Source organism: Protomyctophum bolini, assembly GCF_963924005.1.
Source record: "Protomyctophum bolini genome assembly, chromosome: 14".
Taxonomy (NCBI): Eukaryota; Metazoa; Chordata; class Actinopteri; order Myctophiformes; family Myctophidae; genus Protomyctophum; species Protomyctophum bolini.
This window is the reverse complement of record NC_137875.1, coordinates 20,607,863-20,633,229: the sequence shown is the minus strand read 5'-3', so window position 1 is coordinate 20,633,229 and position 25,367 is coordinate 20,607,863. Positions and strand designations below refer to the sequence as shown.

The 25,367-nt window shown below is 31.4% G+C and overlaps 1 protein-coding gene across 4 annotated transcripts in view; it reads left to right on the top strand.

Moving 5' to 3' along the window:
• The window catches only part of LOC308328697 (spastin-like), a 175,567-nt gene that overhangs the window by 125,529 nt on the left and 24,671 nt on the right, over window positions 1–25,367 (top strand). The gene's annotated exons all lie outside the window — the stretch shown is intronic.

Here is a 25,367-nt window from a genome sequence, read left to right as displayed (position 1 = left end):
TTGCCTCCCAAAATAATTTGCCAAAATAATTTGCCTCCCAAAATAATTTGCCAAAATAATTTATCTCCCAAAATAATTTGCCTCCCAAAATAATTTGCCAAAATAATTTGCCAAAATAATTTGCCTCCCAAAATAATTTGCCTCCCAAAATAATTTGCCTCCCAAAATAATTTGCCAAAATAATTTGCCTCCCAAAATAATTTGCCAAAATAATTTGCCTCCCAAAATAATTTGCCAAAATAATTTGCCTCCCAAAATAATTTGCCTCCCAAAATAATTTGCCAAAATAATTTGCCTCCCAAAATAATTTTCCAAAATAATTTGCCTCCCAAAATAAATTTCCAAAATAATTTGCCTCCCAAAATAATTTGCCAAAATAATTTGCCTCCCAAAATAATTTGCCAAAATAATTTGTCTCCCAAAATAATTTGCCTCCCAAAATAATTTGCCAAAATAATTTGCCTCCCAAAATAATTTGCCTCCCAAAATAATTTGCCTCCCAAAATAATTTGCCAAAATAATTTGCCTCCCAAAATAATTTGCCAAAAGTGTCAAATAATGTTTTAGGAGCTGTTTCTCAACAACCAAAAGTGTAAAATAATGTTTTAGGAGCTGTTTCTCAACAACCAAAGTGTCAAATAATGGTTAAAAGCTGTTTTTCAACAACCAAAAGTGTCAAATAATGTTTTAGGAGCTGTTTCTCAATAACCAAAAGTGTAAAATAATGTTTTAGGAGCTGTTTCTCAACAACCAAAGTGTCAAATAATGGTTAGAAGCTGTTTTTCAACAACCAAAAGTGTCAAATAATGTTTTAGGAGCTGTTTCTCAACAACCAAAGTGTCAAATAATGGTTAAAAGCTGTTTTTCAACAACCAAAAGTGTCAAATAATGTTTTAGGAGCTGTTTCTCAATAACCAAAAGTGTAAAATAATGTTTTAGGAGCTGTTTCTCAACAACCAAAGTGTCAAATAATGGTTAGAAGCTGTTTTTCAACAACCAAAAGTGTCAAATAATGTTTTAGGAGCTGTTTCTCAACAACCAAAAGTGTAAAATAATGTTTTAGGAGCTGTTTCTCAACAACCAAAGTGTCAAATAATGGTTAGAAGCTGTTTTTCAACAACCAAAAGTGTCAAATAATGTTTTAGGAGCCGTTTCTCAATAACCAAAAGTGTAAAATAATGTTTTAGGAGCTGTTTCTCAACAACCAAAGTGTCAAATAATGGTTAGAAGCTGTTTTTCAACAACCAAAAGTGTCAAATAATGTTTTAGGAGCTGTTTCTCAATAACCAAAAGTGTAAAATAATGTTTTAGGAGCTGTTTCTCAACAACCAAAGTGTCAAATAATGGTTAGAAGCTGTTTTTCAACAACCAAAAGTGTCAAATAATGTTTTAGGAGCTGTTTCTCACTAACCAAAAGTGTAAAATAATGTTTTAGGAGCTGTTTCTCAACAACCAAAGTGTCAAATAATGGTTAGAAGCTGTTTTTCAACAACCAAAAGTGTCAAATAATGTTTTAGGAGCTGTTTCTCAATAACCAAAAGTGTAAAATAATGTTTTAGGAGCTGTTTCTCAACAACCAAAGTGTCAAATAATGGTTAGAAGCTGTTTTTCAACAACCAGAAGTGTCAAATAATGTTTTAGGAGCTGTTTCTCAACAACCAAAAGTGTAAAATAATGTTTTAGGAGCTGTTTCTCAACAACCAAAGTGTCAAATAATGGTTAGAAGCTGTTTTTCAACAACCAAAAGTGTCAAATAATGTTTTAGGAGCTGTTTCTCAACAACCAAAAGTGTAAAATAATGTTTTAGGAGCTGTTTCTCAACAACCAAAGTGTCAAATAAAGGTTAGAAGCTGTTTTTCAACAACCAAAAGTGTCAAATAATGTTTTAGGAGCTGTTTCTCAATAACCAAAAGTGTAAAATAATTTGCCAAAATAATTTGCCTCCCAAAATAATTTGCCAAAATAATTTGCCTCCCAAAATAATTTGCCTCCCAAAATAATTTGCCAAAATAATTTGCCTCCCAAAATAATTTGCCTCCCAAAATAATTTGCCTGCCAAAATAATTTGCCTCCCAAAATAATTTGCCAAAATAATTTGCCTCCCAAAATAATTTGCCAAAATAATTTGCCTCCCAAAATAATTTTCCAAAATAATTTGCCTCCCAAAATAATTTGCCTCCCAAAATAATTTGCCTCCCAAAATAATTTGCCTCCCAAAATAATTTGTCTCCCAAAATAATTTGCCTCCCAAAATAATTTGCCAAAATAATTTGCCTCCCAAAATAATTTGCCTCCCAAAATAATTTGCCAAAATAATTTGCCTCCCAAAATAATTTGCCAAAATAATTTGCCTCCCAAAATAATTTGCCTCCCAAAATAATTTGCCTCCCAAAATAATTTGCCAAAATAATTTGCCTCCCAAAATAATTTGCCAAAATAATTTGTCTCCCAAAATAATTTGCCAAAATAATTTGTCTCCCAAAATAATTTGCCTCCCAAAATAATTTGCCTGCCAAAATAATTTGCCTCCCAAAATAATTTGCCAAAATAATTTGCCTCCCAAAATAATTTGCCTCCCAAAATAAATTTCCAAAATAATTTGCCAAAATAATTTGTCTCCCAAAATAATTTGCCTCCCAAAATAATTTGCCAAAATAATTTGCCTCCCAAAATAATTTGCCTCCCAAAATAATTTGCCAAAATAATTTGCCTCCCAAAATAATTTGCCTCCCAAAATAATTTGCCAAAATAATTTGCCTCCCAAAATAATTTTCCAAAATAATTTGCCTCCCAAAATAATTTGCCTCCCAAAATAATTTGCCAAAATAATTTGTCTCCCAAAATAATTTGCCTCCCAAAATAATTTGCCAAAATAATTTGCCTCCCAAAATAATTTGCCTCCCAAAATAATTTGCCTCCCAAAATAATTTGCCAAAATAATTTGCCTCCCAAAATAATTTGCCTCCCAAAATAATTTGCCAAAATAATTTGCCTCCCAAAATAATTTGCCAAAATAATTTGCCTCCCAAAATAATTTGCCAAAAGTGTCAAATAATGTTTTAGGAGCTGTTTCTCAACAACCAAAAGTGTAAAATAATGTTTTAGGAGCTGTTTCTCAACAACCAAAGTGTCAAATAATGGTTAAAAGCTGTTTTTCAACAACCAAAAGTGTCAAATAATGTTGTAGGAGCTGTTTCTCAATAACCAAAAGTGTAAAATAATGTTTTAGGAGCTGTTTCTCAACAACCAAAGTGTCAAATAATGGTTAGAAGCTGTTTTTCAACAACCAAAAGTGTCAAATAATGTTTTAGGAGCTGTTTCTCAACAACCAAAGTGTCAAATAATGGTTAAAAGCTGTTTTTCAACAACCAAAAGTGTCAAATAATGTTTTAGGAGCTGTTTCTCAATAACCAAAAGTGTAAAATAATGTTTTAGGAGCTGTTTCTCAACAACCAAAGTGTCAAATAATGGTTAGAAGCTGTTTTTCAACAACCAAAAGTGTCAAATAATGTTTTAGGAGCTGTTTCTCAATAACCAAAAGTGTAAAATAATGTTTTAGGAGCTGTTTCTCAACAACCAAAGTGTCAAATAATGGTTAGAAGCTGTTTTTCAACAACCAAAAGTGTCAAATAATGTTTTAGGAGCTGTTTCTCAATAACCAAAAGTGTAAAATAATGTTTTAGGAGCTGTTTCTCAACAACCAAAGTGTCAAATAATGGTTAGAAGCTGTTTCTCAATAACCAAAAGTGTAAAATAATGTTTTAGGAGCTGTTTCTCAACAACCAAAGTGTCAAATAATGGTTAGAAGCTGTTTTTCAACAACCAAAAGTGTCAAATAATGTTTTAGGAGCTGTTTCTCAACAACCAAAAGTGTAAAATAATGCTTTAGGAGCTGTTTCTCAACAACCAAAGTGTCAAATAATGGTTAGAAGCTGTTTTTCAACAACCAAAAGTGTCAAATAATGTTTTAGGAGCCGTTTCTCAATAACCAAAAGTGTAAAATAATGTTTTAGGAGCTGTTTCTCAACAACCAAAGTGTCAAATAATGGTTAGAAGCTGTTTTTCAACAACCAAAAGTGTCAAATAATGTTTTAGGAGCTGTTTCTCAATAACCAAAAGTGTAAAATAATGTTTTAGGAGCTGTTTCTCAACAACCAAAGTGTCAAATAATGGTTAGAAGCTGTTTTTCAACAACCAAAAGTGTCAAATAATGTTTTAGGAGCTGTTTCTCAATAACCAAAAGTGTAAAATAATGTTTTAGGAGCTGTTTCTCAACAACCAAAGTGTCAAATAATGGTTAGAAGCTGTTTTTCAACAACCAAAAGTGTCAAATAATGTTTTAGGAGCTGTTTCTCAATAACCAAAAGTGTAAAATAATGTTTTAGGAGCTGTTTCTCAACAACCAAAGTGTCAAATAATGGTTAGAAGCTGTTTTTCAACAACCAGAAGTGTCAAATAATGTTTTAGGAGCTGTTTCTCAATAACCAAAAGTGTAAAATAATGTTTTAGGAGCTGTTTCTCAACAACCAAAGTGTCAAATAACGGTTAGAAGCTGTTTTTCAACAACCAAAAGTGTCAAATAATGTTTTAGGAGCTGTTTCTCAACAACCAAAAGTGTAAAATAATGTTTTAGGAGCTGTTTCTCAACAACCAAAGTGTCAAATAAAGGTTAGAAGCTGTTTTTCAACAACCAAAAGTGTCAAATAATGTTTTAGGAGCTGTTTCTCAATAACCAAAAGTGTAAAATAATTTGCCAAAATAATTTGCCTCCCAAAATAATTTGCCAAAATAATTTGCCTCCCAAAATAATTTGCCAAAATAATTTGCCTCCCAAAATAATTTGCCAAAATAATTTTCCTCCCAAAATAATTTGCCAAAATAATTTGCCTCCCAAAATAATTTGCCTCCCAAAATAATTTGCCAAAATAATTTGTCTCCCAAAATAATTTGCCTCCCAAAATAATTTGCCTGCCAAAATAATTTGCCTCCCAAAATAATTTGCCAAAATAATTTGCCTCCCAAAATAATTTGCCTCCCAAAATAATTTGCCTCCCAAAATAATTTGCCTCCCAAAATAATTTGCCAAAATAATTTGCCTCCCAAAATAATTTGCCAAAATAATTTATCTCCCAAAATAATTTGCCTGCCAAAATAATTTGCCTCCCAAAATAATTTGCCAAAATAATTTGCCTCCCAAAATAATTTGCCTCCCAAAATAATTTGCCTCCCAAAATAATTTGCCTCCCAAAATAATTTGCCTCCCAAAATAATTTGCCTCCCAAAATAATTTGCCTCCCAAAATAATTTGCCAAAATAATTTGCCTCCCAAAATAATTTGCCAAAATAATTTGCCTCCCAAAATAATTTGCCAAAATAATTTGCCTCCCAAAATAATTTGCCTCCCAAAATAATTTGCCAAAATAATTTGCCTCCCAAAATAATTTTCCAAAATAATTTGCCTCCCAAAATAAATTTCCAAAATAATTTGCCTCCCAAAATAATTTGCCAAAATAATTTGCCTCCCAAAATAATTTGCCAAAATAATTTGTCTCCCAAAATAATTTGCCTCCCAAAATAATTTGCCAAAATAATTTGCCTCCCAAAATAATTTGCCTCCCAAAATAATTTGCCTCCCAAAATAATTTGCCAAAATAATTTGCCTCCCAAAATAATTTGCCAAAAGTGTCAAATAATGTTTTAGGAGCTGTTTCTCAACAACCAAAAGTGTAAAATAATGTTTTAGGAGCTGTTTCTCAACAACCAAAGTGTCAAATAATGGTTAAAAGCTGTTTTTCAACAACCAAAAGTGTCAAATAATGTTTTAGGAGCTGTTTCTCAATAACCAAAAGTGTAAAATAATGTTTTAGGAGCTGTTTCTCAACAACCAAAGTGTCAAATAATGGTTAGAAGCTGTTTTTCAACAACCAAAAGTGTCAAATAATGTTTTAGGAGCTGTTTCTCAACAACCAAAGTGTCAAATAATGGTTAAAAGCTGTTTTTCAACAACCAAAAGTGTCAAATAATGTTTTAGGAGCTGTTTCTCAATAACCAAAAGTGTAAAATAATGTTTTAGGAGCTGTTTCTCAACAACCAAAGTGTCAAATAATGGTTAGAAGCTGTTTTTCAACAACCAAAAGTGTCAAATAATGTTTTAGGAGCTGTTTCTCAACAACCAAAAGTGTAAAATAATGTTTTAGGAGCTGTTTCTCAACAACCAAAGTGTCAAATAATGGTTAGAAGCTGTTTTTCAACAACCAAAAGTGTCAAATAATGTTTTAGGAGCCGTTTCTCAATAACCAAAAGTGTAAAATAATGTTTTAGGAGCTGTTTCTCAACAACCAAAGTGTCAAATAATGGTTAGAAGCTGTTTTTCAACAACCAAAAGTGTCAAATAATGTTTTAGGAGCTGTTTCTCAATAACCAAAAGTGTAAAATAATGTTTTAGGAGCTGTTTCTCAACAACCAAAGTGTCAAATAATGGTTAGAAGCTGTTTTTCAACAACCAAAAGTGTCAAATAATGTTTTAGGAGCTGTTTCTCAATAACCAAAAGTGTAAAATAATGTTTTAGGAGCTGTTTCTCAACAACCAAAGTGTCAAATAATGGTTAGAAGCTGTTTTTCAACAACCAAAAGTGTCAAATAATGTTTTAGGAGCTGTTTCTCAACAACCAAAAGTGTAAAATAATGTTTTAGGAGCTGTTTCTCAACAACCAAAGTGTCAAATAAAGGTTAGAAGCTCTTTTTCAACAACCAAAAGTGTCAAATAATGTTTTAGGAGCTGTTTCTCAATAACCAAAAGTGTAAAATAATTTGCCAAAATAATTTGCCTCCCAAAATAATTTGCCAAAATAATTTGCCTCCCAAAATAATTGGCCAAAATAATTTGCCTCCCAAAATAATTTGCCAAAATAATTTGCCTCCCAAAATAATTTGCCAAAATAATTTGCCTCCCAAAATAATTTGCCTCCCAAAATAATTTGCCAAAATAATTTGTCTCCCAAAATAATTTGCCTCCCAAAATAATTTGCCTCCCAAAATAATTTGCCTGCCAAAATAATTTGCCTCCCAAAATAATTTGCCAAAATAATTTGCCTCCCAAAATAATTTGCCTCCCAAAATAATTTTCCAAAATAATTTGCCTCCCAAAATAATTTGCCTCCCAAAATAATTTGCCAAAATAATTTGCCTCCCAAAATAATTTGCCAAAATAATTTGTCTCCCAAAATAATTTGCCTCCCAAAATAATTTGCCAAAATAATTTGCCTCCCAAAATAATTTGCCTCCCAAAATAATTTGCCTCCCAAAATAATTTGCCAAAATAATTTGCCTCCCAAAATAATTTGCCTCCCAAAATAATTTGCCAAAATAATTTGCCTCCCAAAATAATTTGCCTCCCAAAATAATTTGCCAAAATAATTTGCCTCCCAAAATAATTTGCCAAAATAATTTGCCTCCCAAAATAATTTGCCAAAATAATTTGCCTCCCAAAATAATTTTCCAAAATAATTTGCCTCCCAAAATAATTTGCCAAAATAATTTGCCTCCCAAAATAATTTGCCAAAATAATTTGTCTCCCAAAATACTTTGCCTCCCAAAATAATTTGCCAAAATAATTTGCCAAAATAATTTGCCTCCCAAAATAATTTGCCTCCCAAAATAATTTGCCTCCCAAAATAATTTGCCAAAATAATTTGCCTCCCAAAATAATTTGCCAAAATAATTTGCCTCCCAAAATAATTTGCCAAAAGTGTCAAATAATGTTTTAGGAGCTGTTTCTCAACAACCAAAAGTGTAAAATAATGTTTTAGGAGCTGTTTCTCAACAACCAAAGTGTCAAATAATGGTTAAAAGCTGTTTTTCAACAACCAAAAGTGTCAAATAATGTTTTAGGAGCTGTTTCTCAATAACCAAAAGTGTAAAATAATGTTTTAGGAGCTGTTTCTCAACAACCAAAGTGTCAAATAATGGTTAGAAGCTGTTTTTCAACAACCAAAAGTGTCAAATAATGTTTTAGGAGCTGTTTCTCAACAACCAAAGTGTCAAATAATGGTTAAAAGCTGTTTTTCAACAACCAAAAGTGTCAAATAATGTTTTAGGAGCTGTTTCTCAATAACCAAAAGTGTAAAATAATGTTTTAGGAGCTGTTTCTCAACAACCAAAGTGTCAAATAATGGTTAGAAGCTGTTTTTCAACAACCAAAAGTGTCAAATAATGTTTTAGGAGCTGTTTCTCAACAACCAAAAGTGTAAAATAATGTTTTAGGAGCTGTTTCTCAACAACCAAAGTGTCAAATAATGGTTAGAAGCTGTTTTTCAACAACCAAAAGTGTCAAATAATGTTTTAGGAGCCGTTTCTCAACAACCAAAAGTGTAAAATAATGTTTTAGGAGCTGTTTCTCAACAACCAAAGTGTCAAATAATGGTTAGAAGCTGTTTTTCAACAACCAAAAGTGTCAAATAATGTTTTAGGAGCTGTTTCTCAATAACCAAAAGTGTAAAATAATGTTTTAGGAGCTGTTTCTCAACAACCAAAGTGTCAAATAATGGTTAGAAGCTGTTTTTCAACAACCAAAAGTGTCAAATAATGTTTTAGGAGCTGTTTCTCAATAACCAAAAGTGTAAAATAATGTTTTAGGAGCTGTTTCTCAACAACCAAAGTGTCAAATAATGGTTAGAAGCTGTTTCTCAATAACCAAAAGTGTAAAATAATGTTTTAGGAGCTGTTTCTCAACAACCAAAGTGTCAAATAATGGTTAGAAGCTGTTTTTCAACAACCAAAAGTGTCAAATAATGTTTTAGGAGCTGTTTCTCAACAACCAAAAGTGTAAAATAATGCTTTAGGAGCTGTTTCTCAACAACCAAAGTGTCAAATAATGGTTAGAAGCTGTTTTTCAACAACCAAAAGTGTCAAATAATGTTTTAGGAGCCGTTTCTCAATAACCAAAAGTGTAAAATAATGTTTTAGGAGCTGTTTCTCAACAACCAAAGTGTCAAATAATGGTTAGAAGCTGTTTTTCAACAACCAAAAGTGTCAAATAATGTTTTAGGAGCTGTTTCTCAATAACCAAAAGTGTAAAATAATGTTTTAGGAGCTGTTTCTCAACAACCAAAGTGTCAAATAATGGTTAGAAGCTGTTTTTCAACAACCAAAAGTGTCAAATAATGTTTTAGGAGCTGTTTCTCAATAACCAAAAGTGTAAAATAATGTTTTAGGAGCTGTTTCTCAACAACCAAAGTGTCAAATAATGGTTAGAAGCTGTTTTTCAACAACCAAAAGTGTCAAATAATGTTTTAGGAGCTGTTTCTCAATAACCAAAAGTGTAAAATAATGTTTTAGGAGCTGTTTCTCAACAACCAAAGTGTCAAATAATGGTTAGAAGCTGTTTTTCAACAACCAGAAGTGTCAAATAATGTTTTAGGAGCTGTTTCTCAATAACCAAAAGTGTAAAATAATGTTTTAGGAGCTGTTTCTCAACAACCAAAGTGTCAAATAACGGTTAGAAGCTGTTTTTCAACAACCAAAAGTGTCAAATAATGTTTTAGGAGCTGTTTCTCAACAACCAAAAGTGTAAAATAATGTTTTAGGAGCTGTTTCTCAACAACCAAAGTGTCAAATAAAGGTTAGAAGCTGTTTTTCAACAACCAAAAGTGTCAAATAATGTTTTAGGAGCTGTTTCTCAATAACCAAAAGTGTAAAATAATTTGCCAAAATAATTTGCCTCCCAAAATAATTTGCCAAAATAATTTGCCTCCCAAAATAATTTGCCAAAATAATTTGCCTCCCAAAATAATTTGCCAAAATAATTTTCCTCCCAAAATAATTTGCCAAAATAATTTGCCTCCCAAAATAATTTGCCTCCCAAAATAATTTGCCAAAATAATTTGTCTCCCAAAATAATTTGCCTCCCAAAATAATTTGCCTGCCAAAATAATTTGCCTCCCAAAATAATTTGCCAAAATAATTTGCCTCCCAAAATAATTTGCCTCCCAAAATAATTTGCCTCCCAAAATAATTTGCCTCCCAAAATAATTTGCCAAAATAATTTGCCTCCCAAAATAATTTGCCAAAATAATTTATCTCCCAAAATAATTTGCCTCCCAAAATAATTTGCCAAAATAATTTGCCAAAATAATTTGCCTCCCAAAATAATTTGCCTCCCAAAATAATTTGCCTCCCAAAATAATTTGCCAAAATAATTTGCCTCCCAAAATAATTTGCCAAAATAATTTGCCTCCCAAAATAATTTGCCAAAATAATTTGCCTCCCAAAATAATTTGCCTCCCAAAATAATTTGCCAAAATAATTTGCCTCCCAAAATAATTTTCCAAAATAATTTGCCTCCCAAAATAAATTTCCAAAATAATTTGCCTCCCAAAATAATTTGCCAAAATAATTTGCCTCCCAAAATAATTTGCCAAAATAATTTGTCTCCCAAAATAATTTGCCTCCCAAAATAATTTGCCAAAATAATTTGCCTCCCAAAATAATTTGCCTCCCAAAATAATTTGCCTCCCAAAATAATTTGCCAAAATAATTTGCCTCCCAAAATAATTTGCCAAAAGTGTCAAATAATGTTTTAGGAGCTGTTTCTCAACAACCAAAAGTGTAAAATAATGTTTTAGGAGCTGTTTCTCAACAACCAAAGTGTCAAATAATGGTTAAAAGCTGTTTTTCAACAACCAAAAGTGTCAAATAATGTTTTAGGAGCTGTTTCTCAATAACCAAAAGTGTAAAATAATGTTTTAGGAGCTGTTTCTCAACAACCAAAGTGTCAAATAATGGTTAGAAGCTGTTTTTCAACAACCAAAAGTGTCAAATAATGTTTTAGGAGCTGTTTCTCAACAACCAAAGTGTCAAATAATGGTTAAAAGCTGTTTTTCAACAACCAAAAGTGTCAAATAATGTTTTAGGAGCTGTTTCTCAATAACCAAAAGTGTAAAATAATGTTTTAGGAGCTGTTTCTCAACAACCAAAGTGTCAAATAATGGTTAGAAGCTGTTTTTCAACAACCAAAAGTGTCAAATAATGTTTTAGGAGCTGTTTCTCAACAACCAAAAGTGTAAAATAATGTTTTAGGAGCTGTTTCTCAACAACCAAAGTGTCAAATAATGGTTAGAAGCTGTTTTTCAACAACCAAAAGTGTCAAATAATGTTTTAGGAGCCGTTTCTCAATAACCAAAAGTGTAAAATAATGTTTTAGGAGCTGTTTCTCAACAACCAAAGTGTCAAATAATGGTTAGAAGCTGTTTTTCAACAACCAAAAGTGTCAAATAATGTTTTAGGAGCTGTTTCTCAATAACCAAAAGTGTAAAATAATGTTTTAGGAGCTGTTTCTCAACAACCAAAGTGTCAAATAATGGTTAGAAGCTGTTTTTCAACAACCAAAAGTGTCAAATAATGTTTTAGGAGCTGTTTCTCACTAACCAAAAGTGTAAAATAATGTTTTAGGAGCTGTTTCTCAACAACCAAAGTGTCAAATAATGGTTAGAAGCTGTTTTTCAACAACCAAAAGTGTCAAATAATGTTTTAGGAGCTGTTTCTCAATAACCAAAAGTGTAAAATAATGTTTTAGGAGCTGTTTCTCAACAACCAAAGTGTCAAATAATGGTTAGAAGCTGTTTTTCAACAACCAGAAGTGTCAAATAATGTTTTAGGAGCTGTTTCTCAACAACCAAAAGTGTAAAATAATGTTTTAGGAGCTGTTTCTCAACAACCAAAGTGTCAAATAATGGTTAGAAGCTGTTTTTCAACAACCAAAAGTGTCAAATAATGTTTTAGGAGCTGTTTCTCAACAACCAAAAGTGTAAAATAATGTTTTAGGAGCTGTTTCTCAACAACCAAAGTGTCAAATAAAGGTTAGAAGCTGTTTTTCAACAACCAAAAGTGTCAAATAATGTTTTAGGAGCTGTTTCTCAATAACCAAAAGTGTAAAATAATTTGCCAAAATAATTTGCCTCCCAAAATAATTTGCCAAAATAATTTGCCTCCCAAAATAATTTGCCTCCCAAAATAATTTGCCAAAATAATTTGCCTCCCAAAATAATTTGCCTGCCAAAATAATTTGCCTCCCAAAATAATTTGCCAAAATAATTTGCCTCCCAAAATAATTTGCCAAAATAATTTGCCTCCCAAAATAATTTTCCAAAATAATTTGCCTCCCAAAATAATTTGCCTCCCAAAATAATTTGCCTCCCAAAATAATTTGCCAAAATAATTTGTCTCCCAAAATAATTTGCCTCCCAAAATAATTTGCCAAAATAATTTGCCTCCCAAAATAATTTGCCTCCCAAAATAATTTGCCAAAATAATTTGCCTCCCAAAATAATTTGCCAAAATAATTTGCCTCCCAAAATAATTTGCCTCCCAAAATAATTTGCCTCCCAAAATAATTTGCCAAAATAATTTGCCTCCCAAAATAATTTGCCAAAATAATTTGCCTCCCAAAATAATTTGCCTCCCAAAATAATTTGCCAAAATAATTTGTCTCCCAAAATAATTTGCCTCCCAAAATAATTTGCCTGCCAAAATAATTTGCCTCCCAAAATAATTTGCCAAAATAATTTGCCTCCCAAAATAATTTGCCTCCCAAAATAAATTTCCAAAATAATTTGCCAAAATAATTTGTCTCCCAAAATAATTTGCCTCCCAAAATAATTTGCCAAAATAATTTGCCTCCCAAAATAATTTGCCTCCCAAAATAATTTGCCAAAATAATTTGCCTCCCAAAATAATTTGCCTCCCAAAATAATTTGCCAAAATAATTTGCCTCCCAAAATAATTTTCCAAAATAATTTGCCTCCCAAAATAATTTGCCAAAATAATTTGCCTCCCAAAATAATTTGCCAAAATAATTTGTCTCCCAAAATAATTTGCCTCCCAAAATAATTTGCCAAAATAATTTGCCTCCCAAAATAATTTGCCTCCCAAAATAATTTGCCTCCCAAAATAATTTGCCAAAATAATTTGCCTCCCAAAATAATTTGCCTCCCAAAATAATTTGCCAAAATAATTTGCCTCCCAAAATAATTTGCCAAAATAATTTGCCTCCCAAAATAATTTGCCAAAAGTGTCAAATAATGTTTTAGGAGCTGTTTCTCAACAACCAAAAGTGTAAAATAATGTTTTAGGAGCTGTTTCTCAACAACCAAAGTGTCAAATAATGGTTAAAAGCTGTTTTTCAACAACCAAAAGTGTCAAATAATGTTTTAGGAGCTGTTTCTCAATAACCAAAAGTGTAAAATAATGTTTTAGGAGCTGTTTCTCAACAACCAAAGTGTCAAATAATGGTTAGGAGCTGTTTCTCAACAACCAAAAGTGTAAAATAATGTTTTAGGAGCTGTTTCTCAACAACCAAAGTGTCAAATAAAGGTTAGAAGCTGTTTTTCAACAACCAAAAGTGTCAAATAATGTTTTAGGAGCTGTTTCTCAATAACCAAAAGTGTAAAATAATTTGCCAAAATAATTTGCCTCCCAAAATAATTTGCCAAAATAATTTGCCTCCCAAAATAATTTGCCAAAATAATTTGCCTCCCAAAATAATTTGCCAAAATAATTTTCCTCCCAAAATAATTTGCCAAAATAATTTGCCTCCCAAAATAATTTGCCAAAATAATTTGTCTCCCAAAATAATTTGCCTCCCAAAATAATTTGCCTGCCAAAATAATTTGCCTCCCAAAATAATTTGCCAAAATAATTTGCCTCCCAAAATAATTTGCCTCCCAAAATAATTTGCCTCCCAAAATAATTTGCCTCCCAAAATAATTTGCCAAAATAATTTGCCTCCCAAAATAATTTGCCAAAATAATTTATCTCCCAAAATAATTTGCCTCCCAAAATAATTTGCCAAAATAATTTGCCAAAATAATTTGCCTCCCAAAATAATTTGCCTCCCAAAATAATTTGCCAAAATAATTTGCCTCCCAAAATAATTTGCCAAAATAATTTGCCTCCCAAAATAATTTGCCAAAATAATTTGCCTCCCAAAATAATTTGCCTCCCAAAATAATTTGCCAAAATAATTTGCCTCCCAAAATAATTTTCCAAAATAATTTGCCTCCCAAAATAAATTTCCAAAATAATTTGCCTCCCAAAATAATTTGCCAAAATAATTTGCCTCCCAAAATAATTTGCCAAAATAATTTGTCTCCCAAAATAATTTGCCTCCCAAAATAATTTGCCAAAATAATTTGCCTCCCAAAATAATTTGCCTCCCAAAATAATTTGCCTCCCAAAATAATTTGCCAAAATAATTTGCCTCCCAAAATAATTTGCCAAAAGTGTCAAATAATGTTTTAGGAGCTGTTTCTCAACAACCAAAAGTGTAAAATAATGTTTTAGGAGCTGTTTCTCAACAACCAAAGTGTCAAATAATGGTTAAAAGCTGTTTTTCAACAACCAAAAGTGTCAAATAATGTTTTAGGAGCTGTTTCTCAATAACCAAAAGTGTAAAATAATGTTTTAGGAGCTGTTTCTCAACAACCAAAGTGTCAAATAATGGTTAGAAGCTGTTTTTCAACAACCAAAAGTGTCAAATAATGTTTTAGGAGCTGTTTCTCAACAACCAAAGTGTCAAATAATGGTTAAAAGCTGTTTTTCAACAACCAAAAGTGTCAAATAATGTTTTAGGAGCTGTTTCTCAATAACCAAAAGTGTAAAATAATGTTTTAGGAGCTGTTTCTCAACAACCAAAGTGTCAAATAATGGTTAGAAGCTGTTTTTCAACAACCAAAAGTGTCAAATAATGTTTTAGGAGCTGTTTCTCAACAACCAAAAGTGTAAAATAATGTTTTAGGAGCTGTTTCTCAACAACCAAAGTGTCAAATAATGGTTAGAAGCTGTTTTTCAACAACCAAAAGTGTCAAATAATGTTTTAGGAGCCGTTTCTCAATAACCAAAAGTGTAAAATAATGTTTTAGGAGCTGTTTCTCAACAACCAAAGTGTCAAATAATGGTTAGAAGCTGTTTTTCAACAACCAAAAGTGTCAAATAATGTTTTAGGAGCTGTTTCTCAATAACCAAAAGTGTAAAATAATGTTTTAGGAGCTGTTTCTCAACAACCAAAGTGTCAAATAATGGTTAGAAGCTGTTTTTCAACAACCAAAAGTGTCAAATAATGTTTTAGGAGCTGTTTCTCACTAACCAAAAGTGTAAAATAATGTTTTAGGAGCTGTTTCTCAACAACCAAAGTGTCAAATAATGGTTAGAAGCTGTTTTTCAACAACCAAAAGTGTCAAATAATGTTTTAGGAGCTGTTTCTCAATAACCAAAAGTGTAAAATAATGTTTTAGGAGCTGTTTCTCAACAACCAAAGTGTCAAATAATGGTTAGAAGCTGTTTTTCAACAACCAGAAGTGTCAAATAATGTTTTAGGAGCTGTTTCTCAACAACCAAAAGTGTAAAATAATGTTTTAGGAGCTGTTTCTCAACAACCAAAGTGTCAAATAATGGTTAGAAGCTGTTTTTCAACAACCAAAAGTGTCAAATAATGTTTTAGGAGCTGTTTCTCAACAACCAAAAGTGTAAAATAATGTTTTAGGAGCTGTTTCTCAACAACCAAAGTGTCAAATAAAGGTTAGAAGCTGTTTTTCAACAACCAAAAGTGTCAAATAATGTTTTAGGAGCTGTTTCTCAATAACCAAAAGTGTAAAATAATTTGCCAAAATAATTTGCCTCCCAAAATAATTTGCCAAAATAATTTGCCTCCCAAAATAATTTGCCTCCCAAAATAATTTGCCAAAATAATTTGCCTCCCAAAATAATTTGCCTCCCAAAATAATTTGCCTGCCAAAATAATTTGCCTCCCAAAATAATTTGCCAAAATAATTTGCCTCCCAAAATAATTTGCCAAAATAATTTGCCTCCCAAAATAATTTTCCAAAATAATTTGCCTCCCAAAATAATTTGCCTCCCAAAATAATTTGCCTCCCAAAATAATTTGCCTCCCAAAATAATTTGTCTCCCAAAATAATTTGCCTCCCAAAATAATTTGCCAAAATAATTTGCCTCCCAAAATAATTTGCCTCCCAAAATAATTTGCCAAAATAATTTGCCTCCCAAAATAATTTGCCAAAATAATTTGCCTCCCAAAATAATTTGCCTCCCAAAATAATTTGCCTCCCAAAATAATTTGCCAAAATAATTTGCCTCCCAAAATAATTTGCCTCCCAAAATAATTTGCCAAAATAATTTGTCTCCCAAAATAATTTGCCTCCCAAAATAATTTGCCTGCCAAAATAATTTGCCTCCCAAAATAATTTGCCAAAATAATTTGCCTCCCAAAATAATTTGCCTCCCAAAATAAATTTCCAAAATAATTTGCCAAAATAATTTGTCTCCCAAAATAATTTGCCTCCCAAAATAATTTGCCAAAATAATTTGCCTCCCAAAATAATTTGCCTCCCAAAATAATTTGCCAAAATAATTTGCCTCCCAAAATAATTTGCCTCCCAAAATAATTTGCCAAAATAATTTGCCTCCCAAAATAATTTTCCAAAATAATTTGCCTCCCAAAATAATTTGCCTCCCAAAATAATTTGCCAAAATAATTTGTCTCCCAAAATAATTTGCCTCCCAAAATAATTTGCCAAAATAATTTGCCTCCCAAAATAATTTGCCTCCCAAAATAATTTGCCTCCCAAAATAATTTGCCAAAATAATTTGCCTCCCAAAATAATTTGCCTCCCAAAATAATTTGCCAAAATAATTTGCCTCCCAAAATAATTTGCCAAAATAATTTGCCTCCCAAAATAATTTGCCAAAAGTGTCAAATAATGTTTTAGGAGCTGTTTCTCAACAACCAAAAGTGTAAAATAATGTTTTAGGAGCTGTTTCTCAACAACCAAAGTGTCAAATAATGGTTAAAAGCTGTTTTTCAACAACCAAAAGTGTCAAATAATGTTTTAGGAGCTGTTTCTCAATAACCAAAAGTGTAAAATAATGTTTTAGGAGCTGTTTCTCAACAACCAAAGTGTCAAATAATGGTTAGAAGCTGTTTTTCAACAACCAAAAGTGTCAAATAATGTTTTAGGAGCTGTTTCTCAACAACCAAAGTGTCAAATAATGGTTAAAAGCTGTTTTTCAACAACCAAAAGTGTCAAATAATGTTTTAGGAGCTGTTTCTCAATAACCAAAAGTGTAAAATAATGTTTTAGGAGCTGTTTCTCAACAACCAAAGTGTCAAATAATGGTTAGAAGCTGTTTTTCAACAACCAAAAGTGTCAAATAATGTTTTAGGAGCTGTTTCTCAACAACCAAAAGTGTAAAATAATGTTTTAGGAGCTGTTTCTCAACAACCAAAGTGTCAAATAATGGTTAGAAGCTGTTTTTCAACAACCAAAAGTGTCAAATAATGTTTTAGGAGCCGTTTCTCAATAACCAAAAGTGTAAAATAATGTTTTAGGAGCTGTTTCTCAACAACCAAAGTGTCAAATAATGGTTAGAAGCTGTTTTTCAACAACCAAAAGTGTCAAATAATGTTTTAGGAGCTGTTTCTCAATAACCAAAAGTGTAAAATAATGTTTTAGGAGCTGTTTCTCAACAACCAAAGTGTCAAATAATGGTTAGAAGCTGTTTTTCAACAACCAAAAGTGTCAAATAATGTTTTAGGAGCTGTTTCTCAATAACCAAAAGTGTAAAATAATGTTTTAGGAGCTGTTTCTCAACAACCAAAGTGTCAAATAATGGTTAGAAGCTGTTTCTCAATAACCAAAAGTGTAAAATAATGTTTTAGGAGCTGTTTCTCAACAACCAAAGTGTCAAATAATGGTTAGAAGCTGTTTTTCAACAACCAAAAGTGTCAAATAATGTTTTAGGAGCTGTTTCTCAACAACCAAAAGTGTAAAATAATGCTTTAGGAGCTGTTTCTCAACAACCAAAGTGTCAAATAATGGTTAGAAGCTGTTTTTCAACAACCAAAAGTGTCAAATAATGTTTTAGGAGCCGTTTCTCAATAACCAAAAGTGTAAAATAATGTTTTAGGAGCTGTTTCTCAACAACCAAAGTGTCAAATAATGGTTAGAAGCTGTTTTTCAACAACCAAAAGTGTCAAATAATGTTTTAGGAGCTGTTTCTCAATAACCAAAAGTGTAAAATAATGTTTTAGGAGCTGTTTCTCAACAACCAAAGTGTCAAATAATGGTTAGAAGCTGTTTTTCAACAACCAAAAGTGTCAAATAATGTTTTAGGAGCTGTTTCTCAATAACCAAAAGTGTAAAATAATGTTTTAGGAGCTGTTTCTCAACAACCAAAGTGTCAAATAATGGTTAGAAGCTGTTTTTCAACAACCAAAAGTGTCAAATAATGTTTTAGGAGCTGTTTCTCAATAACCAAAAGTGTAAAATAATGTTTTAGGAGCTGTTTCTCAACAACCAAAGTGTCAAATAATGGTTAGAAGCTGTTTTTCAACAACCAGAAGTGTCAAATAATGTTTTAGGAGCTGTTTCTCAATAACCAAAAGTGTAAAATAATGTTTTAGGAGCTGTTTCTCAACAACCAAAGTGTCAAATAACGGTTAGAAGCTGTTTTTCAACAACCAAAAGTGTCAAATAATGTTTTAGGAGCTGTTTCTCAACAACCAAAAGTGTAAAATAATGTTTTAGGAGCTGTTTCTCAACAACCAAAGTGTCAAATAAAGGTTAGAAGCTGTTTTTCAACAACCAAAAGTGTCAAATAATGTTTTAGGAGCTGTTTCTCAATAACCAAAAGTGTAAAATAATTTGCCAAAATAATTTGCCTCCCAAAATAATTTCCCAAAATAATTTGCCTCCCAAAATAATTTGCCAAAATAATTTGCCTCCCAAAATAATTTGCCAAAATAATTTTCCTCCCAAAATAATTTGCCAAAATAATTTGCCTCCCAAAATAATTTGCCTCCCAAAATAATTTGCCAAAATAATTTGTCTCCCAAAATAATTTGCCTCCCAAAATAATTTGCCTGCCAAAATAATTTGCCTCCCAAAATAATTTGCCAAAATAATTTGCCTCCCAAAATAATTTGCCTCCCAAAATAATTTGCCTCCCAAAATAATTTGCCTCCCAAAATAATTTGCCAAAATAATTTGCCTCCCAAAATAATTTGCCAAAATAATTTATCTCCCAAAATAATTTGCCTCCCAAAATAATTTGCCAAAATAATTTGCCAAAATAATTTGCCTCCCAAAATAATTTGCCTCCCAAAATAATTTGCCTCCCAAAATAATTTGCCAAAATAATTTGCCTCCCAAAATAATTTGCCAAAATAATTTGCCTCCCAAAATAATTTGCCAAAATAATTTGCCTCCCAAAATAATTTGCCTCCCAAAATAATTTGCCAAAATAATTTGCCTCCCAAAATAATTTTCCAAAATAATTTGCCTCCCAAAATAAATTTCCAAAATAATTTGCCTCCCAAAATAATTTGCCAAAATAATTTGCCTCCCAAAATAATTTGCCAAAATAATTTGTCTCCCAAAATAATTTGCCTCCCAAAATAATTTGCCAAAATAATTTGCCTCCCAAAATAATTTGCCTCCCAAAATAATTTGCCTCCCAAAATAATTTGCCAAAATAATTTGCCTCCCAAAATAATTTGCCAAAAGTGTCAAATAATGTTTTAGGAGCTGTTTCTCAACAACCAAAAGTGTAAAATAATGTTTTAGGAGCTGTTTCTCAACAACCAAAGTGTCAAATAATGGTTAAAAGCTGTTTTTCAACAACCAAAAGTGTCAAATAATGTTTTAGGAGCTGTTTCTCAATAACCAAAAGTGTAAAATAATGTTTTAGGAGCTGTTTCTCAACAACCAAAGTGTCAAATAATGGTTAGAAGCTGTTTTTCAACAACCAAAAGTGTCAAATAATGTTTTAGGAGCTGTTTCTCAACAACCAAAGTGTCAAATAATGGTTAAAAGCTGTTTTTCAACAACCAAAAGTGTCAAATAATGTTTTAGGAGCTGTTTCTCAATAACCAAAAGTGTAAAATAATGTTTTAGGAGCTGTTTCTCAACAACCAAAGTGTCAAATAATGGTTAGAAGCTGTTTTTCAACAACCAAAAGTGTCAAATAATGTTTTAGGAGCTGTTTCTCAACAACCAAAAGTGTAAAATAATGTTTTAGGAGCTGTTTCTCAACAACCAAAGTGTCAAATAATGGTTAGAAGCTGTTTTTCAACAACCAAAAGTGTCAAATAATGTTTTAGGAGCCGTTTCTCAATAACCAAAAGTGTAAAATAATGTTTTAGGAGCTGTTTCTCAACAACCAAAGTGTCAAATAATGGTTAGAAGCTGTTTTTCAACAACCAAAAGTGTCAAATAATGTTTTAGGAGCTGTTTCTCAATAACCAAAAGTGTAAAATAATGTTTTAGGAGCTGTTTCTCAACAACCAAAGTGTCAAATAATGGTTAGAAGCTGTTTTTCAACAACCAAAAGTGTCAAATAATGTTTTAGGAGCTGTTTCTCAATAACCAAAAGTGTAAAATAATGTTTTAGGAGCTGTTTCTCAACAACCAAAGTGTCAAATAATGGTTAGAAGCTGTTTTTCAACAACCAAAAGTGTCAAATAATGTTTTAGGAGCTGTTTCTCAATAACCAAAAGTGTAAAATAATGTTTTAGGAGCTGTTTCTCAACAACCAAAGTGTCAAATAATGGTTAGAAGCTGTTTTTCAACAACCAGAAGTGTCAAATAATGTTTTAGGAGCTGTTTCTCAACAACCAAAAGTGTAAAATAATGTTTTAGGAGCTGTTTCTCAACAACCAAAGTGTCAAATAATGGTTAGAAGCTGTTTTTCAACAACCAAAAGTGTCAAATAATGTTTTAGGAGCTGTTTCTCAACAACCAAAAGTGTAAAATAATGTTTTAGGAGCTGTTTCTCAACAACCAAAGTGTCAAATAAAGGTTAGAAGCTGTTTTTCAACAACCAAAAGTGTCAAATAATGTTTTAGGAGCTGTTTCTCAATAACCAAAAGTGTAAAATAATTTGCCAAAATAATTTGCCTCCCAAAATAATTTGCCTCCCAAAATAATTTGCCTCCCAAAATAATTTGCCAAAATAATTTGCCTCCCAAAATAATTTGCCTCCCAAAATAATTTGCCAAAATAATTTGCCTCCCAAAATAATTTGCCAAAATAATTTATCTCCCAAAATAATTTGCCTCCCAAAATAATTTGCCAAAATAATTTGCCAAAATAATTTGCCAAAATAATTTGCCTCCCAAAATAATTTGCCTCCCAAAATAATTTGCCAAAATAATTTGCCTCCCAAAATAATTTGCCAAAATAATTTGCCTCCCAAAATAATTTGCCAAAATAATTTGCCTCCCAAAATAATTTGCCTCCCAAAATAATTTGCCAAAATAATTTGCCTCCCAAAATAATTTTCCAAAATAATTTGCCTCCCAAAATAAATTTCCAAAATAATTTGCCTCCCAAAATAATTTGCCAAAATAATTTGCCTCCCAAAATAATTTGCCAAAATAATTTGTCTCCCAAAATAATTTGCCTCCCAAAATAATTTGCCAAAATAATTTGCCTCCCAAAATAATTTGCCTCCCAAAATAATTTGCCTCCCAAAATAATTTGCCAAAATAATTTGCCTCCCAAAATAATTTGCCAAAAGTGTCAAATAATGTTTTAGGAGCTGTTTCTCAACAACCAAAAGTGTAAAATAATGTTTTAGGAGCTGTTTCTCAACAACCAAAGTGTCAAATAATGGTTAAAAGCTGTTTTTCAACAACCAAAAGTGTCAAATAATGTTTTAGGAGCTGTTTCTCAATAACCAAAAGTGTAAAATAATGTTTTAGGAGCTGTTTCTCAACAACCAAAGTGTCAAATAATGGTTAGAAGCTGTTTTTCAACAACCAAAAGTGTCAAATAATGTTTTAGGAGCTGTTTCTCAACAACCAAAGTGTCAAATAATGGTTAAAAGCTGTTTTTCAACAACCAAAAGTGTCAAATAATGTTTTAGGAGCTGTTTCTCAATAACCAAAAGTGTAAAATAATGTTTTAGGAGCTGTTTCTCAACAACCAAAGTGTCAAATAATGGTTAGAAGCTGTTTTTCAACAACCAAAAGTGTCAAATAATGTTTTAGGAGCTGTTTCTCAACAACCAAAAGTGTAAAATAATGTTTTAGGAGCTGTTTCTCAACAACCAAAGTGTCAAATAATGGTTAGAAGCTGTTTTTCAACAACCAAAAGTGTCAAATAATGTTTTAGGAGCCGTTTCTCAATAACCAAAAGTGTAAAATAATGTTTTAGGAGCTGTTTCTCAACAACCAAAGTGTCAAATAATGGTTAGAAGCTGTTTTTCAACAACCAAAAGTGTCAAATAATGTTTTAGGAGCTGTTTCTCAATAACCAAAAGTGTAAAATAATGTTTTAGGAGCTGTTTCTCAACAACCAAAGTGTCAAATAATGGTTAGAAGCTGTTTTTCAACAACCAAAAGTGTCAAATAATGTTTTAGGAGCTGTTTCTCAATAACCAAAAGTGTAAAATAATGTTTTAGGAGCTGTTTCTCAACAACCAAAGTGTCAAATAATGGTTAGAAGCTGTTTTTCAACAACCAAAAGTGTCAAATAATGTTTTAGGAGCTGTTTCTCAATAACCAAAAGTGTAAAATAATGTTTTAGGAGCTGTTTCTCAACAACCAAAGTGTCAAATAATGGTTAGAAGCTGTTTTTCAACAACCAGAAGTGTCAAATAATGTTTTAGGAGCTGTTTCTCAACAACCAAAAGTGTAAAATAATGTTTTAGGAGCTGTTTCTCAACAACCAAAGTGTCAAATAATGGTTAGAAGCTGTTTTTCAACAACCAAAAGTGTCAAATAATGTTTTAGGAGCTGTTTCTCAACAACCAAAAGTGTAAAATAATGTTTTAGGAGCTGTTTCTCAACAACCAAAGTGTCAAATAAAGGTTAGAAGCTGTTTTTCAACAACCAAAAGTGTCAAATAATGTTTTAGGAGCTGTTTCTCAATAACCAAAAGTGTAAAATAATTTGCCAAAATAATTTGCCTCCCAAAATAATTTGCCTCCCAAAATAATTTGCCTCCCAAAATAATTTGCCTCCCAAAATAATTTGCCTGCCAAAATAATTTGCCTCCCAAAATAATTTGCCAAAATAATTTGCCTCCCAAAATAATTTGCCAAAATAATTTGCCTCCCAAAATAATTTTCCAAAATAATTTGCCTCCCAAAATAATTTGCCTCCCAAAATAATTTGCCTCCCAAAATAATTTGCCAAAATAATTTGTCTCCCAAAATAATTTGCCTCCCAAAATAATTTGCCAAAATAATTTGCCTCCCAAAATAATTTGCCTCCCAAAATAATTTGCCAAAATAATTTGCCTCCCAAAATAATTTGCCAAAATAATTTGCCTCCCAAAATAATTTGCCTCCCAAAATAATTTGCCTCCCAAAATAATTTGCCTCCCAAAATAATTTGCCAAAATAATTTGCCTCCCAAAATAATTTGCCTCCCAAAATAATTTGCCAAAATAATTTGTCTCCCAAAATAATTTGCCTCCCAAAATAATTTGCCTGCCAAAATAATTTGCCTCCCAAAATAATTTGCCAAAATAATTTGCCTCCCAAAATAATTTGCCTCCCAAAATAAATTTCCAAAATAATTTGCCAAAATAATTTGTCTCCCAAAATAATTTGCCTCCCAAAATAATTTGCCAAAATAATTTGCCTCCCAAAATAATTTGCCAAAATAATTTGCCTCCCAAAATAATTTGCCTCCCAAAATAATTTGCCAAAATAATTTGCCTCCCAAAATAATTTTCCAAAATAATTTGCCTCCCAAAATAATTTGCCAAAATAATTTGCCTCCCAAAATAATTTGCCAAAATAATTTGTCTCCCAAAATAATTTGCCTCCCAAAATAATTTGCCAAAATAATTTGCCTCCCAAAATAATTTGCCTCCCAAAATAATTTGCCTCCCAAAATAATTTGCCAAAATAATTTGCCTCCCAAAATAATTTGCCTCCCAAAATAATTTGCCAAAATAATTTGCCTCCCAAAATAATTTGCCAAAATAATTTGCCTCCCAAAATAATTTGCCAAAAGTGTCAAATAATGTTTTAGGAGCTGTTTCTCAACAACCAAAAGTGTAAAATAATGTTTTAGGAGCTGTTTCTCAACAACCAAAGTGTCAAATAATGGTTAAAAGCTGTTTTTCAACAACCAAAAGTGTCAAATAATGTTTTAGGAGCTGTTTCTCAATAACCAAAAGTGTAAAATAATGTTTTAGGAGCTGTTTCTCAACAACCAAAGTGTCAAATAATGGTTAGAAGCTGTTTTTCAACAACCAAAAGTGTCAAATAATGTTTTAGGAGCTGTTTCTCAACAACCAAAGTGTCAAATAATGGTTAAAAGCTGTTTTTCAACAACCAAAAGTGTCAAATAATGTTTTAGGAGCTGTTTCTCAATAACCAAAAGTGTAAAATAATGTTTTAGGAGCTGTTTCTCAACAACCAAAGTGTCAAATAATGGTTAGAAGCTGTTTTTCAACAACCAAAAGTGTCAAATAATGTTTTAGGAGCTGTTTCTCAACAACCAAAAGTGTAAAATAATGCTTTAGGAGCTGTTTCTCAACAACCAAAGTGTCAAATAATGGTTAGAAGCTGTTTTTCAACAACCAAAAGTGTCAAATAATGTTTTAGGAGCCGTTTCTCAATAACCAAAAGTGTAAAATAATGTTTTAGGAGCTGTTTCTCAACAACCAAAGTGTCAAATAATGGTTAGAAGCTGTTTTTCAACAACCAAAAGTGTCAAATAATGTTTTAGGAGCTGTTTCTCAATAACCAAAAGTGTAAAATAATGTTTTAGGAGCTGTTTCTCAACAACCAAAGTGTCAAATAATGGTTAGAAGCTGTTTTTCAACAACCAAAAGTGTCAAATAATGTTTTAGGAGCTGTTTCTCAACAACCAAAAGTGTAAAATAATGTTTTAGGAGCTGTTTCTCAACAACCAAAGTGTCAAATAATGGTTAGAAGCTGTTTTTCAACAACCAAAAGTGTCAAATAATGTTTTAGGAGCTGTTTCTCAACAACCAAAAGTGTAAAATAATGTTTTATGAGCTGTTTCTCAACAACCAAAGTGTCAAATAATGGTTAGAAGCTGTTTTTCAACAACCAAAAGTGTCAAATAATGTTTTAGGAGCTGTTTCTCAATAACCAAAAGTGTAAAATAATGTTTTAGGAGCTGTTTCTCAACAACCAAAGTGTCAAATAATGGTTAGAAGCTGTTTTTCAACAACCAAAAGTGTCAAATAATGTTTTAGGAGCTGTTTCTCAACAACCAAAAGTGTAAAATAATGTTTTATGAGCTGTTTCTCAACAACCAAAGTGTCAAATAATGGTTAGAAGCTGTTTTTCAACAACCAAAAGTGTCAAAT